Source organism: Sapajus apella, unplaced genomic scaffold (genome assembly GCF_009761245.1).
Source record: "Sapajus apella isolate SASKATOON/1434 unplaced genomic scaffold, GSC_monkey_1.0 scaffold62, whole genome shotgun sequence".
NCBI classification, from domain to species: Eukaryota; Metazoa; Chordata; class Mammalia; order Primates; family Cebidae; genus Sapajus; species Sapajus apella.
In genome coordinates, this window is record NW_022437002.1 from 8007900 (window position 1) to 8013771 (window position 5872).

Sequence of the window (5872 nt, forward strand, 5' to 3'; positions counted from 1 at the left end):
CCCAGCTGATTTTTTGTATTTTTAGTAGAGACGGGGTTTCACCATGTTGACCAGGATGGTCTTGATCTCTTGACCTCGTGATCCACCCGCCTCGGCCTCCCAAAGTGCTGGGATTACAGGCTTGAGCCACCGCGCCCGGCCTTTTCCTTTATCTTTTTAAAAAATTTTCAGAAACTTCATGGGAATAGGGTACCTGGGAAGCAAATTTTATATATTACAAAATGTATTTATCAACAAACCTAAATGATTTTGTGGTGGAAATATTTTTTCTTCAGAAATTTGAAAGCATCACTCCATTTTTAAAATAGCTGTATTGACTAATTTACATACCATAAAATTCACCCATTTTATTTCCCAAGTGTTACCTTGTATAGCATGCTATTCTTGTTTCACAGATGCAGTATCCTCTCTCAGCTTTCTGAGCATAATTTATTTCGGAGTTCTTCCTGTACATGCTTGTGCTTTCCCCAAATTTTTTTGTTTGTTTTGATCTCTGTCTTCCATTTTGGAGGCTTTCATTCAATATCTAGTATTCTTGATTATCTAATGTCTGTTCAGTGGAAGTTTAAAAACACTGGATGCTCTGAAGGCATGGATAGGGTTTGTTGACTCTGAGCCTCATCACTGGGTGATTTCAGTGGGCTGAGGTTGGGAAATCTATAGCATTAGGATCCTTAGATCTCTTCTCTTGGCTGGTCAGGTTGCCCAAAGATAAGTCTTCCAAACTCCTGCCTGAAGGATAACAGTGTGTTTGCCTGCATTCTGGAAGCTAAGTTGGGAGTTCTACCTGGGGGAGCTTCTGTATTCAGCATTTAATATATTGCAGTCATTTAATCTCTTGTTTTTGGTACAATCCTGTGCTCTCAACTGTGTCTAGCATCCTCCTTCCAGGGAGCCTCTATCTTTTCCAGACAGCATGCCTCCAGATTTATGCAAGGATGAACAAGAGGCAGCTGTTCATCAATGTGAGCTAGACAAAGGATATAGGACTCTACCTGCTTCTCAAACTGCTTTTCTCTTCATTTTTCTGCATCACTCCCATCCTTTTATCACCAACTTGCCTTACTTGGTTTTCATCTTTCAAAAATGTTGACGTATTTCTTGTTTTATTCTCCCTTCTAGGTTTGTATCTTTAATTTTTAAAAATCTATATAGTAGAGTTTGAGAAAGGAATGAAATGAAGAATGATTAGAGATGCTCATTAGTAACCTGCCATCTTAACCCAGAATCTATTCTTAAAGGGTAGGAGCTTTGTCTGGTTTATCTCTAAATTTCAACCCATAAAGGAATTATGACATAGTATATACTTAATAAATGTTTGGATGGCTAAGTCTTATATCTGTATAGTTATCTGTCACTGCACATCAGATTATTCCTTCACCTAGTGACTCAAAACAATAAGCTATCTCACACATTTTCCATGAGTTAGGAGTGACTTAGATGGTTCTGGTTCATGAGACTACATTTATCTTAAGTCCTGACAGGGTCTGGGGGAACCACTTCCAGTATGACTCACTTAATTGATAACAACTTAGTTCTGGAGGCCTCAGATCCTTGCCATGTGGACTAAGCCTGGGTAAGTATTCTCACAACACTGTGTGTGGCTTCCTCCAGAGCAGGAATTCATGAGAGAACAAGGCAGAAGATGTAATAACATTAAGACCTAGCATTGAAAGTTACATTCTTTTATTTTTATAATATTCTATTGGTTACACAGATTACTTAATATTCAGTATTACTTAATATTCCGTAAAAGCTGTGAATCCTATATGTCAAGACTCATTGGGGACCATCTTGAAGGCTGGCTACCACAGTTTCTGACTTGAGCTAAAAATAGAAGAGCATATTAAATCCAAAGTAAGCAAAGGTAAAAAATAATAAAGATTAGAGCAAAATTTAATTAAAAAACCGTACAAAATATCAATGAAGCCAACTGTTGGTTGTTTAAAAAATTAGTAGAATTAATAAATTCCCAGCAAGACTAATCAGGAAATTACGAAAAAGCAGATTACCAGTATCAGCGATGAAGGGGGTGTATCACTAAAGATTCCTCAGAATTAATTGAAAGATTAATAAAGAGAATGGTATGAACAACTTTATGCCAATTTGATAACTTAGATGAAACAAATTCCTTGATAAGCCACAGCTTTATCAAAATTGACTCAAAAAAGAAGTCTGAATTGCCCTGTATCAAAGAAACTGAATTCACAATTCCTCCTGACAAAACTCCAGACCCAAATGATTTCACTAGTGATTTTTTTCTAACATGTAAAGAAAAAAACATCATTCTTTCAGAAAACAGAAAAGGCTCCCCAAATCCCCTGCTTTTTTTTTTTTTTTTTTTTTTTGAGATGGAGTTTTGCTCTGTCACCCATGCTGGAGTGCAATGGCGAGATCTCCGCTCACTGCAACCTCAGCCTTCCGGGTTCAAGCCATTGTCCTGCCTCAGCCTCCCAAGTAGCTGGGACTACAGGCATGCATCACCACGCCTGGCTATTTTTTGTATTTTTAGTAGAGACGGGGTTTTACCATGTTGGCCTGGCTGGGGTCTCAGCCTCCCAAAGTGCAGGGATTACAGGCATGAGCCACTGCGCCCGCTTTGTATGGATGTGTGTGTGTGAGACAGACTCTTAACTCTGTCACCCAGCCTAGAGTGCAGTAGTGTGATCACAGCTCACTGCAGCCTCAGCCTCCTAGGCTATGCTCCCCAAGCTGCTCTTGAACTCCTGGGCTCAAGTAGTTCTCCCATCTGGTCCTCCCCAAATGCTGGGATTATAGGCACAAGCCACCATGCCCAGCCCCAATTCATTTTTTGAGGCTGGTGTACCTGATACACCTGGCAAAGACAATATAATCCTCTCAACAGGAAAATTATTTGGCACATTTTAACCATTCTCATGATAAAAATTTACAACAAAGTAGCAATAAAAGAAAATTTCTTCAGCTAATAAAAAATACCTAGAGAAGCATACAGGCATCATCATATTTCTGTGGTGAAGAGATTGAACGCTTTTGCCCTAAAATCAAGAACAAGGCAAAGATGCTTGCTCTCGCTGTATCTATTTAGTAATCATACTGGAGGTTCCAGGCGAAGCAAGAAAAAGAAAGAAAAGGGATAATTTGTAAAGGAAGAAATAAAACTATCTCTGTTTGTAGAAGACATAATACTCTGCATAAAAAAATCCTAAAGAATCTACCAAAAGATCTGCATGTAGGCAAGTGTTAAAAAAAAAAAAAAAAAAAAGAATCTACCAAAAGAAACCCAATTAAAATTATTAGAATTAATACATGAATTTAGTAAGGTCACAGGATACCAGCTGCATATACAAAAATGAATACTAGCATTATAACCGGAAATAATACCAGCATTCAACAATTGAAGAAATAAAAAAAAATTAAGTACCATTCATAACATTAAAAAGCATTTTGTTTTTAGGAATAAATGTAAAGAAAGCTATACATGGCCCCCACACTGAAAGCTACAAAGCATTACTGAGAAACACAAGGAAGATAAAGACTAGAAGTCTCAAATTGTTAAGAATTTCATTCTCCTCAAATTGATGTATAAATTCAATACAGTAGAAGTCCCATCAGGGTATAAAAGTATATAACTGACAAGCTGATTCTAAGATTTATATGCAGATACAAAAAACAGTATTTCTATGTTGAATAGCCAAAAAAATCTTTAAAGAAGAACAGAGTTGATGGATTTATACTACCTGTTTTCAAGACATACTATAAAACTACTGAAATCAAAACAGTGATACTGGGGTAAAGATCATCAACTTACACAATAGCTATAAGAATAGACCCGTTAATGTGGCTGGTTGATTTTTGACAAAGGACCAACATAATGCCAGAAAGGACAGTCTTCTCGATAAATGATGCAACAACTGGATATTTGTATAAAAAATAAACATTAACCCCTACTTAACACCACATGCAAAATTTAATTCGGAGTTTATCCCAGGATAAAACATTAAAAATGGGAAATTTCCAGGACAAAATGGGGAAAATATTCATAATCTTGGAGGAGGCAAAGATTTATTTCTTCTTTCGAGACAGGTTCTATCACCCGGACTGGAGTACAGTGGGTTGATCTTGACTCACTGCAACCTTTGTCTCCCGGGTTCAAGCAGTTCTCCCACTTCAGCCTCCTGAGTGGCTGGGACTACAGGTTCATGCCGCCACACCCAGCTAAATTTTGTATTTTTAGTAGCGATGGGGTTTCACCATGTTGACCAGGCTGGTCTCGAACTCCCTGACCTCAAGTGATGCACCCAGGTAGGCCTCCCAAATTGCTGGGATTACAGGCATAAGCCACTGCACCCAGCCAGGATTTCTTAATTAATTGAAAACCATTGCAATTAAAACCTTTTCCTTTTGAGAACACCATTTAAAAAATGAAAAGGCAGCCAGTGGTTCACAACTATAATCCCAGCACTTTGGGATACCTAGGCAGGAAAATCACTTGAGGCCAGGAGTTTGAGACCAGCCTGGCCAGCATAGCAAAAAAATTTTTTTAATTAGCTGAGCGTGGCGGTACATGCCTGTAATCCCAGCTTCTTAGGAGGATGAGGTGAGAAGATCACTTGAGCCCAGGAGTTAGAGGTTGCAATGAGCTATTATCACCACTGCACTCATGCCAGGGGAACAGAGCAAGACCCTGACTCTTAAAAAAAATGAAAAAGCTACAACTGAGATGACACATTTGCAAAATGTAACGGAACAACACTTGTATCCAGAATATATGAAAAACATATACATAGCTCAGTAAGAAACAGAAAAGAAATAAGTAGTAAAAATCACATACTTCACAAAAGAATATGTGTGGTTGGGAGTGGTGGCTCATACCTGTAATCCTCGTACTTTGGGAGGCCAAGGCAGGTGGATCACCTGATGTCAGGAGTTTGAGACTAGTCTGACCAACATGGCAAAACCCTGTCTCTACTAAAAAGTACAAAAATTAGCTGGCATGGTGGTGGGCATCTGTAGTCCCAGCTACTCGGGAGGCTGAGGCAGGAGAATGAATTGCTTGAGTCCAGGAGGCAGAGGGTGCAGTGAGCTGAGCTTGTGCCGTTGCGCTCCAGGCTGGATGATGAGCAAAACTCTGTCTCAAAAATATATATATATATATATGAATGGTCAATAAGCACTTGAGAAGATGCAGAACATCATTGGTCATTCAGAAAGAACCCCAATGAGATACCACCCATACTTATTGGATTGGCTAAATTTAAAAGACTGAAAATGCCAAATGTTGACAAAGATTTGGAGCAACTAGAAATTGTAGGAGTGTAAAATGGTACAGCTACTTTGAAAAATAGTTTGGTGGCTGGATGCAGTAGCTCATACCTGTAATCCTAGCACTTTGGAAGGCCAAGGCAGGCAGATCACTTGAGACCAGCCTGGCCAACATGGTGAAACTGCATCTCTACTAAAAATAGAAAAAATTACACAGGTGTGGTGGTGTGTCCCTGTAATCCCAGCCACTGGGGAGGCTGAGGCAGGAGAATTACTGGAACCCAGGAGGTGGAGGTTACAGTGAGCAGAGATCCCACCACTGCACTCCATCCTGGGTGACAGAATGAGACTCCATCTCAATAAAAGAAAAAAAGCAAAATAATTTGGCAGATTTTTTTGTTTGTTTGTTTGTTTGTTTGTTTAAGACAGAGTTTTGCTGTTGTTACCTAGACTGGAGTGCAATGGCACGATCTCGGCTCACCACAACCTCTGCCTCCTGGGTTCAAGCAATTCTCCTGCCTCAGCCTCCCGAGTAGCTGGGACTACAGGCGCTCACCACCATGCCCAGCTAATTTTTGTATATTTAGTAGAGACGGGGTTTCACCATGTTGACCAAGATGGTCTCGAT

General features: G+C 39.4%; 1 protein-coding gene across 6 annotated transcripts in view; it reads left to right on the top strand.

Annotated features, from left to right (window-relative positions):
- The window catches only part of LOC116529276 (protein argonaute-3), a 126232-nt gene that overhangs the window by 62806 nt on the left and 57554 nt on the right, over positions 1 to 5872 (top strand). The window lies entirely within an intron of this gene.